Raw genomic sequence first — 14,277 nt, forward strand, 5'->3', positions numbered from 1 at the left:
TCCTTTCCCTGCAGATTGTGGCTGATCACTATTCATTGGTACATGTTTTGTTCTCCAAGCATTTCCATACTCTGAGTGGGATGTTTTGCTAGATACATTACCAATAATTCAGGCTGCTGTTCTCTTTCATGTTGTGGGAGTCATTTTAAAAATGTTTTATTGGAGTCTGGGTTTATGGTGGTTTGTTTTGGTTTGGGGATTGGATTTTTTTTGTGTTTGATGGCTTTCTTCAGCTTTTCACACAAAGATATTAGTGTATCAACTTTTTTTTTCTAAAAATGATCTTGCCTTTCCCCCTTTGCAGGTAATAAAAAATTGAAAAGTAGACTTTTAGAAAAGCTGAGTCTCTTTTTTTTTTTTTTCATGTTTCATGGTTGCATGATTGCAGAATTACAGCCAAGATTCTACTGAAAGTAATTTAATAGCTCTTCCCTTTAAAAATTCAGTAGTGAACTTTATAGTTGTTTTGGAGAATATGTACTAAAACAATGAAGGAAATGTCACTGGAACCAAAGAAAGGACAGCTTTGGCTAAATCAGATAATTGATTGAGAGAATATTCACTGTCCTGTTTTAGTGGAGAATCCTTGTTCGCAATGGAGAGATCTACTAGAACTAACATGTAACTCTTCATGAGAGTCCAATGGTTTTCATTGCAAGTCATGGTTTTCCTATTCCAGATAAATCACCAAAGACTTTAGTTTTCCAATTGAGATTTCCAGATAAGATTGTTTCCTTATTCTCTCCTTTCATAATCATCATTACAAGAATGTGGTTTCAGAGTTTTAATAGTCATTTTGTGACTCACAATCCCAAATTTTGTAACTGTTTTAATTTAGGGATGTGAGATTTGATTCACAGATGCTTTCTTATTCACCTGAATTCATGGCACTTCTGGTCAAGAAACAAGAATGCTATTTCACCTAAATTTAAAGTCTAAAGCCTGCCTACCTACCAGCCTATATGCACAAATCATTTCAAAGTGTTTATCAAGTTTGCTGTTCTGAGAAACATTGTGAAAACAGAGCCCATCCTATGGATGACTCCCAAGATTAATGAAAGTTTGGGACCCAAATGCCATTTACATAGAAGTTGGTCTCCTTCTAACATAATTTATAACACTGACTTGCCACATTTATGTCTTGCCTACCCATAAATCAAACCAAATCTCTTCATTGATTCTGCATCACCATGTTGCAATCTGAATATTCTCTTGCCCAAGCCTCATGTTCTCAGAGTTCTCAGGTGCTTAGAGTAATTTCTCCAACTGAATACCACATCTGCATATGCAACATGAGCTGTGAACTGAAGAAATACCTAAGACAAAAATTCTTTACATCAGTATTCTTTACATCTCTGGTAGCCTTGTCATCAACTTCTGTTCATGCTATATAGGTGTGTCTAAAATCCACTGGCAACATCTTAAAATGCCCTTTGACTTGAATTGAAATTCTTGAATTACTCTAGTGACTTCAGTGTTGTGAATATGACCTAAAATGGGAGACATTACCTTATCCAAACTTTTCAGGAAAATCGATGTATTTAAAATAGTCATTATCCCACTCCTTAAATGATTTAACATTTTGCTGGCCTTTATGCAGCCTTAATTAATGTCTCCTTTTTTATGGTGAACAGTCTGAAGTTTTCCATTTCTCTACAACTGAATGATTCCAAAACACACACCTATGGCTGAAACATGTTTAATTTGGGATTCTAGGTATCCACCCTGTATTGCAAAAGTAGACTGTGTGACGCAATATTGTTTTCAGCTGAAGACTTTGTAAAACAAGTATTGAGTAATCAGAATGTATCTTTATCCTTGTGTGTGCTTAGCAACCCTTCAGGTCTAGATGACAAAAAGAATTTGCCCTTGGATAGCAATTTAACAAGACCTCAAACACTCAGGACAAAAAAATAAAAACTTTGCTTATATTTCACAATGGGTAAGGAAGGAATAAAGAACCTCACAGTAACACTGGTTTATATTAGAGCAGGATTTTAAACTTTTCACTTTTAGACGTGGGCAGATGCTCTAGGGAGGTCTAGAAGCAGGAACAAGGAACTTTCTCTTTTTGGATCCTATGGAGCAGCTGTCAGAAGAACAGCTGTACAGGCACAAAATATTTATTGCCCTTGCCATTAGCACTAAATAGATGTTCAGTAATGATTGGAGGAAAAGGAAAAGGAAAAGGAAAAGGAAAAGGAAAAGGAAAAGGAAAAGGAAAAGGAAAAGGAAAAGAAAAAACAGAGAAAGAAGGAAAAAGAAGAAAAGGAAAAAGAAAAAAAGGAAAAAGGAGAAAAGAAAGAAGGGGAAAGGGAAGGAGAAGAGAAGGGAAGGGGAAGAAAAAAGAAAGAAAATAAAATGCTACTTAATATGCTTTAATATACTCCTCAAATTAATAATAAAAAACAATGTGATGAATATGACACAGAAACCAAAGGGGAGGGGGGATCATATTAAGGCTTATCGAAGTAGTGATGCTTTCCAGAGAAGTCCATGAGGAAAGAGCTTGTTAACATCTCTGGAGTCCCACACTGTGTCCCAGAGTCCAGCAAGAAGACATGATGTGGTTGATATACACTCCACACAGAAATTAGACCAGAAGAGAAGATATCTGTGGTCATGGCACAGCTGGTACTGTGAGGTGACACACAGAGGTGACAGTGTTTAGGGAGCTTACATACTCAGGAGCAGAAGATTGAGAAGGCACTCCCTTGAAGAGGACTTGCATGTCCCTTGGTAGCACAACCTGTCTTCTTGTGCTGTTGGGAACCCAAAAACTGTTAGTCAAATGAGCTGTGACTGTATTTAACTGGTCTGAGGAGGTATCTGAAGTCAGAATTGTTGCTGACCTTGTCATTGACTGCCTTGCACTGAGCCTCTATCCAGACTGCAGGCAAGTCCCACTCCCTCAGAGCAAGCCACTCTGGGAAGGACTCTGATTTGTCTGCCTGTTAACTTTGTCGGAACAAAAGGGGCACATGAGGTCTTCTGGGTCAGGTGCAGGGTACACCTTACAGCTCAATGTGTTCTGGAACAGATACTCTGCAGAGCAGGGAAACACAGGTTTCCAAATACACTTTCCTTGTCTAGACTCCCGAATACTGCTAAAGGCAAAAATGGCAAGGCCTGGCAGCTCCCATCTCAAGCTCACAGTCAGAGTCATGTGTTCCTTCCAGGATAAATGGAATTGTTGGACTCGGGCTTCCCATCTCACTCTGACTCACACTCCTCTGTGCTCAAAAAAGAGGATGGTTTTAGAAGAATTATGCACACAAAGATACAGTTTAGTACTTGGTAGGAAAGATTGCTGAAATTAAGTTCATACCAAATTTTGGAAGACAAATGCCTCTAAAAATCTGCTGCCTACAGCTAAATAGAGTATGGTTCATGCAATCCATCTCCTCTGACTTTCACCATCTATGCTCTAGGTAACTACACTAGAACTAGTGACTTTAGGCTCAAGAGAGGGAAATAGATGCTTTTAAAGAGTGAGTCATCTGACCTATTTTAGATATCTCTGTTAGGAAGAGACAAATGAAGGTCTAAAGTGCCTATTTTTTTCTACAGATTCTTAAAGAAACTCTAAACACTAGATAAGAAACTATTCATGTAGGTAAATCTGACCTCGTTCATCCTGGAGCACGCACTGCTAAGCTGCAATTCACATTATCCAATTTAGGCAGTGATTGACAATGAAAGGCTGACATTTATAGCTGAGCGAATAATCTATGCCGAGGTGGTACAGCTGGTTGGGAAGGAACAAACAAGCAATTAAAGGAGTATATTTGCTTCTTCAGAATTCAGTCTGTGTGTGGTTTTGATTTGATGACTTTGTCAGAGATGCAGAAGTCTCTGCTAACCTAAGTCTCACTGCAGACAGAAATGTCTGGGTGACAGCAGGCAGGAAAAAAATTCCTGTGTTTAAGAAAGTTAGTTTCTAGAGGGAAAGGAAGGACAGCTTTCTTTTTGACAAATACTGCATTTATTAAATTAGGAATCTAGTATGTAGATTCAGCTGCTCCCTTACTGGTCCTTCTTAAGTAAATGCCAACAGTTTCAGTAGTTCAGTGGAGTGAGAGAGGCTTGCTGAACACATACACAGCTTAGGAAACTGCTCTCTCCACTGTGTATCAATGCTCAAGGTGATCTTCCTAAGTTCAGGTGGCAATCCCCTAGGGAGCAAGGAAGGTGCTGGAGTTCCTGGGGCTATCTGCAGAGGAGCCTCCCCATCACATCAACTCTCCAGCAGCTGACAGGATGAACTCACTCCCTGCCTCATCTGGGTGGCAGTGCCACTCCTGCAGGAGAGATTAGTGCATATCTCCCCCTGCTTCTGGCCAAGTACAGGGGATTCATTTAACACCTTGGAATTTTTCAGACTAAGAGAGTTACTTCAGGAATAAAAAATCCTGAAGCAGTAGAAATCAGAAGATGGGATCCTTGTTCAGATCTTCCAGCTGTTTTACATGGCTCACATCTTACCAGATATCACAAATTTCATTGAAATGCTTCAGTAAAAGTTGCAACCTGAGCTGCTGTTTCCAAGGGTCTGTTATATCAAATTGCACAATGATGTCTCAGCTTTACATATATCATTCTCTCTTTTTATAAGTTTTTCTAAGCCTTTCATTTTATTTTTAAATTACATTATTGCATTAGCTCACATGGGCCTACAATTTCTGTGTTCTCATAAAAATCTTGAAAACAACAAATGCAACTGCTTTAGTTTATAGTAATGTTGCATTAATATGAGAGGATATTCTTGTAACATCAGATCTATCTTGTCCCATATTTGTGAAAATATTTTGGAATATTTGACATTGCTTTCTCTTGTCCATCTTTGTTTTCAGCAATATAGCGTGAAATTATTTGTATTCATATCTTAAGCTCTTAAAAATGAAAGTCATCTTTGTATAGAATCTAAAGTAGTGATATCTTGGGTGGCTGCCCAAGTATTTCATCCATGGAAAAGTTTTAATATTGATGCAGCATTGTTGCTAAATATAGCAAGTCAGTTGCAGTCACAGTCATCACATGTATTTTAAAGATGGTCTGGCACAAAATTTGGCATATCCTACATTTCTCTAACAAATGTCTCATTGGGTGTCAGGCTGCTGTTATACTACTTTAAGACACATAAGGAAGTAAGGAGAGGGAAACTTGTGAAATGTATCCTTCAGTTTCTTCCACTGGAAAAAATATTAAAGAACACCCTAACCAGTCACATTTACCAAAATTTCCCTCTTTTATTTATATGCTGGTCTTAATCATGTGTTTCATCTATACGCTGGTTTTAGTTATTTGCTAAGAATAGCCTTTGATAATCTGTTTTCTCTCTGGGCTGTTTGTGACTGAGTGTTCACTGCTCAAAATTTTATCTTAAAAATTGGTTCAATTCATTGGAGTCCCTACATTAACTGCTATAAAACTGTTTGCAGTTCCTTCTGCAATGAGCATGGCACATTGCTTAGTGTATTTTCAACAAGGCAACCAGTCAGGATATGAGAAGGTCTTGAAGTGAAGTCTCCATTGCTTCCCTCGATAGTTTCCTTAAACAATAATTATATCCATCCCAGGTAAAAATGCGTGCTCAATTTCTAATTTTTACTGCATGGCTTTTTATCCCTGTTGTTGGCCCTTATTATGTCACTTGTCTATGAGGTGGATTGTGTGACTGACATTTGTTTAGCTCCTGCATACTGCCAGCCCTTAACAAAGCATTGTCCTCAGCTGGATGTGGTATGGGGAGTGAGGGTGCATGGAACTGAGATTGTTCCCACCTCCATTCAGCACTGACTGTGGAGGCCCATTTGCAGTCGGTAACCCATGAAATCAGAGCAGGGCTGGACCCACTCCCTGTTTCTTACAGCTTCTCTCTCTTAAGAAAGTGCTACCAGTAAACTCTAAACATGGAGGTAGAAGTCCAGACTCATGGATGCTTTTACAGAGGCCCTTTCTGCCTATCTTGTGCCTGTAGTGACCCATGAAAAGCCAGCTGTGTTCAGGCACACCTGGGTAGTTTGCAGAGCTTTGTGTACAAAATGCCACCTGCTCTGTTTCCATAACTGCAGCTTGTGTGATCTATGAGTCATACCAGCCAGCCTGCACCAGATTAAGGGGTTTAAAAGGCAGCCCTATTGATTTACCACTGTGTTACTGATAAGTGTGAAAGATTTATTAAAAAAAAAAAAAGACTTGTAGCAAGTGTAAAAATAAAAGCTTATGGTTGCTGCCATTAAACAGCCCAATAAGGCACCTCCTATGGAAAGCAGTGAAGTTTCCATTCCACCCATCCTTGTGCAATTCACCTGTTTGGATGAGGAATTTCAGTTTTCCTGGAGCCATTTTAATTGCTTATAGTAGCAATGTAATTGCTTTTAGAGGAAAAATGAAAGAAAAAAAACCAGGAAAATTCTTTTGAAAACTTTGATGTATTTGAATTACATGGGCTAATCCAAGGTTAATTAAGTAGAGGAAAAACAGCAGAAAGTCTTACTGAGAATTAAATTATGTCCTACTAAGTGTTAGCATTAGGAATAAACTAATAGATAGGATGGCTAAGATATAGCATTGGATTTATATTTGACCTATATAGAGGATTTTCATTCTTCAGAAATACACAGTTTTTACAGAGAACAGCATATGTTATTATCACCATTATACTTTGGGGAGGCTACAGACTCATAAACTAAGACTAAATGAATTATATGCCAAAGAACAAAGAGAACTGCTCTTCTCAAACAGAACTGGGTCTCTTAATTCCCACTCTATGTTTCTTTTGGACTTTATTTAATGAAGTATAAATCACATGCATGCATTTTAAGGAATCTTTTTCTTTTAATCAGATATTGCACTTTCTATCATTTGCATAAATGGAAAGAGGAAGCCTTTCTTTGCTTTGTACTTTTTTTGTTTTTCCACAGACCTTTTGGAAATTAATTGAGACCAGTTAGAACTGGTAAGGGACGTTGTGCAGTGCTAATATCTGTGAATTCATGGTTCCAGAATATTTCAAAATTTGAGTTCTAAGTTTAAAAAAACCAATGTTATAATAAAAAGGGAATTTTGAGTGGGCTCTATGTTAAGAAGCAATGCAGAGCATTTCTAATGTGTACATAGATAGTCTTGGTGCCCTGTGCAATGGGGTTATGCTACATGAAAATGACACCTGTCCATTGGACTGCCTTGCCCATTATATATTTGATCCTCAGACTGTCAGCTTTTGGTTTGGCTTTTTTTTTTTTTTTTTTGTGACTCTCTGTTCTGTCTGATTATAGTCTGAGCCTCAGCTGTCCCAGAGATGCCTGTCACAAACCTCACATATGTGCCTAAGAGCTGCCATTCTCTCTCATCAGCTGTTTGCCCCTCCTAATATTTCCTCTTTGTATCCTACTTGCTCCTTTTGTCTATTTATGTATACACTAATTCATGTAATTCTAGCATATAGTTGTAATGCTTTAGCACAGAAGTCAGGCATTCTAATTCTGAATCCCTTATAGATATAACTTGTCTTTTCCTTGGCACTAACAGAATCTAGTTTAATTCTCTTTCATGCTGCAAAGCAAGGGCAATTTTTTTAAAGTCTCTATGGAGCTGTTTGTTTTCTCCATGGATGCTTTTGTGGTGTACCTATCTGAGCATGGTACAAATTTTAGTAAGGTTCTTTCCCCCCACCCCTGTCCCACCCATTGTTGTGCAAGTATTGGGACTCAGGGATAGGCATATTTTATAAATTAAAAAGAAATAAGTCAGTACATTGAAGCAATTAGTGTAAATGAGTCAACAGACAAACAGGCAGACAGGGTTCTCTGTGCTTTTTGTCTTTTCCTGTCCCCAAAGCTTTAAGTGTAGTACAAGAGTTAAATGAACAGAGTGAAAAATGACCACGTATAGTGGGCCAGGCTCCAACCTCACTGACAGAGTTGTAAATTCAGAATAAGAACATAAAACCTGCCATTCTGGATGAGCATGAAAGTCCTTTTAGTTCTTTTAGTTCAGTCCTGAAGAACAGTGGGCATAAGAAAAGGTTCAGGACATGGATAAGGCAGATAAAATATATTTCTCCTGTTGCAGCCTTTGAACTGGAGCCTAATTTAAAGGAGACAGAGATTGTAGTCAATGGTTGAGTTTAATAGCCACAAACAGACCTCTCCTCTGTGATCTAATCCCTTCTTAAATCTGTGGGTGTTGGGAGCCCCACAACATCCCAGTGTAGTGAACTCCATAACTTCAGTATGTTTTAAGTGAAAATTTTTTTTCCTTTTAACCAGCTTCCTGGTCACTTCACAGAATGCTCTTTCTTGCATTGTGAAAAACTGGGACTGAACTTTCCCATTTAATATTTTTGTGACATTTGTAATTTTGTGGTAATTTCATTGATGCCACTGGAGGCCCTTTCAACTGACACTGCTGTAAGGCAAGGTCAGAGACTTGTTTTTAAGGAATCTGATTAATTCAAAAGTCCAGCTGCTACCTTGGTCAGGATAACCATCTCTGTTTGTGAGAGGAAACCCCTTTGGAGTTCAGAATGTGCAAGTAGAAAGGAGGGAGGTGAGGGGGATAAAACCTGGGCAGCGCCCTGGAAACACAGCATTTCAACCACAGCTCTTGTCAAGATATCCGGACGGCCCAAAGCAGGAGCTTGTTCTGCAGGTAGAGCCAGAACCAGAGGTGCATACAGGTGTGCAGGATTTGCAGCAACTCTAAAACACCTGGGGGGTCTTTACTTTCTAGAAGCTGGGAACAAAACAAAGCTGTGCCTGACTCCTGGAGTTCATGACAACACTGCTTTGCTGTCTCTGCACTCACCTTTGCAGTCCTCAGAAAGTGAGAGTATCCACACCATTCCTGCTGTATGCCCGGGCCCTTCCACATGTGGTGAGACTAAGCCTGCATTTAGGATGACTCCAGACTGAGGAAACCTGTTTTTTCCAATGCCTGGTCAGAAAGCCATGTTAGTGTGATCAGCATCATCCTCATGCTAGACCCCTGTGGCTCTGTCTTCGTATCTGCAGCTCTTTACATGTTATCAAAGCCAACACTGCCCAGAGCTCTGAGCCCCAGAAAACAAGCTTGTTTCAAGGAAGGGAACCATATGTTTCTGGCAGTATCATCATGGCATATTAGCTTTGATGTGACACCTGTGTGATGACCACTAGCTACCTGGCTGTTCTAGATATTTTTAAAGCTTAGATTAGGATTGAGATCTAAAAAAAAAAAATAATATCAAAAAAGAAACATACTCAATCTTCTAGTATGTTTCCAGAGTATGTTTCCACAATCAACTTCCATTTGCTGTGAAGAGAACCAGGAGCACCTTTCGTTTTCCAACATTCAAAGCCTGGGACAACACACCACTGTAATGTCATTTATTGAAGACTGTTCAGAATACCAGAAAGGACCTCCAACAGTAAAATCCTGATGCTTTTATCCTGTTGACTATGACCTCCCATCAGCTGCTAAGGGAATTTTCCAGTGGAAATTCCACTGGATTCCACTGGAATTCCACTGGATTCACTTCTTGATGTTCACCAAATGGTGCAACATTGCCAGTTGTGAAAACTTTCTGCCAGTAAAATTTAAGTGGATACATCCTATAGCTGGACTTCATTCTTTCTGCTCCAATACTGCTAATCAAGAATGTTAATTAGACTTCACAGGGCTAATTTGAAATAGCCAGGTCATCTTATCTCCTGTGATGTTGCTTGGGCTGTTCAGTCTTTGCTTCAGAAATCTCCCTCTTTCTTAACTCCTACCCTGATGTGAATAGCTAACTATTCTGTATAGCCATGAAAAGCTCTGGGAGAAATCAGTCTTCTGGAATATGTGTTGTACATGTTTATTCCAGAAGTAACAGTTCCCCTCTAACAAGAGGTGATGGTAAGCAAGATATGTCAATAGGTATTCCCAAAACCAAGAGGCACCTACTGTGGAGCATCTTTTGGCAAGATGCCGAGAGGGTTAGGACAGTAAATGTATACACAAGAATACATACATATCCTCACCTTCATACTGTTCTCCTTCTTCTTAGCAGATCTTTGGTTGTGAATATGACATGCTTGCGTGACAACCTTCCATTCACAGTACTTGCAACACGTTTGCAGGGATTAGGATATGTATTATCTATATTAGGCAAACACATTTATCCCAGCAGCCTATCGGACTCCTACTGAGACAGAGAAAATGGTCCACCACAGGTAGGAGTAACAAGCTCTCATGCTTTCTCCACAGAACAGATGCAAAATTATTTCATTGGTTTTTGCATGAGACCAACTGAAACCAATGCTTAACCACAGAAACTGCCTCAATGCCACTGCTGAGATGGACTCATCAGTGTTAACAGCATGGCTATGAGGCAAAAGGAATCCACTGTGGTATCCTGAGAAGATGGTAGTTTCTTGCTACTGTAAATGCTTCAGAAACAGCTATATTACTTATCCAGAATGAACTCCTCAAACAGGGCTGTGAATGCATCCTTCTGCATGCTGAAGAGCCCAGTATTGGTTACAAAATCAAAATAGCAGAGTAATCCTTGTGAAGACCGTTCAGAAGCATCATGATGCCCTGGGCACTTATCAGCCATTGTCAGATATTGAAGTTTCCTTCCAGTGCCAACCAAGACATGGTAAATTTTGAGAGGAGACATGTGTTTTAGACTGCATCAATGCTGCTGGTGCTTTCCACCTGTCTTCAGTAGAGAAAGTCAGTGGGAGGGATCAGCAGTGTGACATACTGACTAGTACTAGTTATGCATGCTTCCATGTATAACTAGTCACCAATACCAAACCAGTATTGGTAACTGCAGGATTAGTTAGTTTGTTTGGTTTTTTAACCACAGAATCACCAGGACTGGAGGAGACCTCTGGGGATCATCTAGTCCAACCCCCCTGCCAAGGCAGGCTCACCTAAAGCACAGGAACACATCCAGGTGGGTTTTGAATGTCTTCAGAAAGGGAGATTCTGTGATTACCCTGGGAAGCCTGCTCCAGTGCTCTGCCATCCTCAACATAAAGTTTTTCCAGCTCATGTTGAGCTGGAGCTTCTTGTACTTCAGTTAATGGACAGTGTCCTTTGCCTTGTTGCCAGGGTCATGGAAAAAAGTGATGGTAATGAGCTCCAGAATGATCTGCTCCAGGCATGGAGGTGAGGCTGTCTGGCTGGCAGTTTCACAGGTCTTCCTTCTTGCATATCTATTATCTTTTCTCCTAACATCTGATTTTTCTAACTGTATTTCAGATAATCTCTTCCTATTTTCTCAAATCCCTGTTGTGAATGCATGTTTACACTGTTCCCATTTTGGAGATAAAACAATATAACAATATTAAAACAATATAAGCTCTCAGTAACTAACCCAAACACAGTTTGGGAAGAGAAGACGACAATTCTTCCTCCACCCTGTCTAATTACACATAAGTATTCCATTAAGTAACCCTTCATCACTCATTTCTCACCTGGAAGAAAGCAAAGGCAATATCACAGAGACACTCATAGTCCATCTAATTCCTGAGCCTTGCTTCTGTCTGGGAATCTACTTTGTATGTACTTGAAACTGGTTCTCTCTTAAATCAATCAGGGAATATAATTCTGGTGCATAGGAAAGAATGATAAAAAGAAAACCTGATGACAAATATTTAAATATATAAAAATATATTAATTTAGAGATATTTAATCTATCTGATCTGTTCTGATCCAAAGGAAATGTGTCTATCGTAATGGAAAGGATTAGGATCTAGGGCATATTTTCTGCCCTCCTAGTAGAGAAATCCATGAGACTTGTGTGAGGAAAAAGGGAGGAGAATTGCGCTTGTGTGTGTGTGTATTTGAGAGACTGTTTTGTCTTTGATTCCTCTTAACTCCAATAATCCAGTCTCTTTCCCTTTATCTGTCATGATATTGTGTCTTTGAAGAGTTCAGTGCCTGAGAACAGGCAGGTCAACAGCCCCTTGGTTGGGTGCTTAATACATACAAATTGAATAAACACCCCAGGAAATTCTAATTCCCAGTGAAAAAGTTTCAAAAAAGCCCTGGCTGTTTCTTGTGCCCAAGATAACACAGAGTGACACATTTTCATCAGAGACAGTGACTCATAGCTAGAGGTTGAATTGTTGCGGGGGATTATTTTATCTGTTGGCTGTATCAAGTTAAGAAAGATGGAGGTGCAACCCTGAATGTCTTATTAACTGCCAAAATAATTACATCATGGACAAAAAGGGGAGATGAAAAGTAGTTACATCAATTTATACTCTCAGTTTATGTGTTCTGGAAAAGTCTGTATCTTGTATCAAAGGCCTCAGGCAAGGTTCATGCTTTACAGTTTGACAGCTTCTGCCTTTCCAATGTAAAATATTTATTTGGATAAAACATACTGATGTTGTTGTTATTTTCTCATTGTCTTATTCAGCTTTTTTTTTTTTTTTTAATCCTTTCACAGGATCTTTAATCCCATGTAAATCCCATGTATACTTTGTTGTCTTTTAGAGTTTTACAATGAAATATGGCACTCTTAAATGCTGTATTCTCCATGCAATCGCCTTTCTTCAAGGAATCAGTTGTTTCTGGAAGCAGGCTACTGGTATGGCTATGGGTAAACAGACATTAATGGAATCAGGATCTAACTAACTGGAAATATTAAAAAAAAAGAAAGAAATCAGAAGCAGAGAGTGTAATGATGGCTGTCCTCCACAAAGAAGGTAGAAAATATATGTGAGCTTGCACTAAACCCTAAGATCAGCAATTTCTCTACTATGGTTGCCTAGACTGCATTTTTTGTTCTTAACTAAAGAAAAATGGTATTGTCAGACCCACAGTATAAGTCAGAAAATGCTGCCACTGTGGGAGGTGGTGAGAGTCCTAGCTCCTGGCAATCTGAAAATCAGGAGGAGGCAGGATGCCAGCATCACCTCCTCACAGCATCCTGCCTCTGTGAGAGGTACAGTGCCCAAGCTCAGATGTGGTGGGGGCAGAAGCTGGTGCAGGCTGTCTCGGGTACCAGTCAATAGATTAGCACCCAGCAGGTAGGAAACCCATCAGTAGACAAAATTCCTTATAGCATTGGGTTCATTCAAAAGTATATTTTTCTCTTCCTCACAAATAGCCGAAGCAGAAGCAATTATCTATGAGTGGCCAAATCCTTCCATAACAGCACTCCCAAAAATCATTAACCATACAGCAGGCTTTGGATGTGCTTTGCCATCCACCACTTTTCCTCTCGTAGGAACAGTGGTTGGGATATCACTCAGACAAACTGGAGGGAAAAAGTATTTTAGGAAAGTGGTAGGAAGGAGTCTCCTCCCTGGAGACAGTGGTGTGGGAATTTCTGCTGACAGGAGCATGAGGCCTCTGTGCAGGAGACGGGATGAAAGAAAAAGCCTGCAAGTCAGCAGATGGGGAAAGCTCAAACTCAAAGGAAGCTGTTTGACTATTTTCAAAAGCAGACACTGTGCAAATTGCAGAAGAGAACAGGCAGGTTTGATAGTTTGAGAGAAGGACTGAGGACTTATTGTCTGCCACCCTGATTTCCTTGTGAACATCAGGAATGACTGTGTCTGCCTCTTGATGTCTGAAATTATTTTCTAAGAGGAGGATGCCTGATTGCCCTTCCCAGCACTTATTTTGAGAATCAGCTGCTGCTGTAGCAAAGTATCAGCCATCCCCTTGGCTCCTATATAAAGAGAAGGAAAAAAAGGGTTGAAGATTTAACCCTTTGTCCTCCAGGAGTCCTCTCTTCTTTGATCACCACATTCATTTTACTGCTTTCTTGCCTTCCTTATTCTTTTTGTTTCTCTCTTTCACCCAGAAAAATTCATCGCATATCTTAAATGTAGGAAATCCTCTGCACATGCTGCTTTAAAGTCTTCTGCTGAATGGAGTTACATGTTTTGAAGTGACTGACATGTGACACTGCTTTGCCAGGTGTGGATCTGCAGAGTGGGAAGACAAGTTGTCAGCTACTAGTGACAGACACGAAAAAAAGGAAGACAACCAAAATCACCAGAATATTGCAAAGGACAGATATCCCCAAGCCCTTCTTTGTGTTGAAGCAGGAAGTTTTACCTCTGAGGGAATTAGTGATTCTTACCCTGAATGTTTTATATTTAAATCTTCTCTATGTGGTGGTCTAAATCTTGAAATTTTACCATCTAAAGTAATTCATCTTCAGTGGTGTTATTTTGCATATATCTCTGAGTACAAATATATATATATATATACACACACACACATATATGTGTTTGCACCTTTTGTGAATAACTACTGTGCTATCCAATCCTTTAAAAA

The sequence above is a fragment of the Melospiza georgiana genome, chromosome 3 (genome assembly GCF_028018845.1).
Source record: "Melospiza georgiana isolate bMelGeo1 chromosome 3, bMelGeo1.pri, whole genome shotgun sequence".
Lineage (NCBI taxonomy): Eukaryota > Metazoa > Chordata > Aves > Passeriformes > Passerellidae > Melospiza > Melospiza georgiana.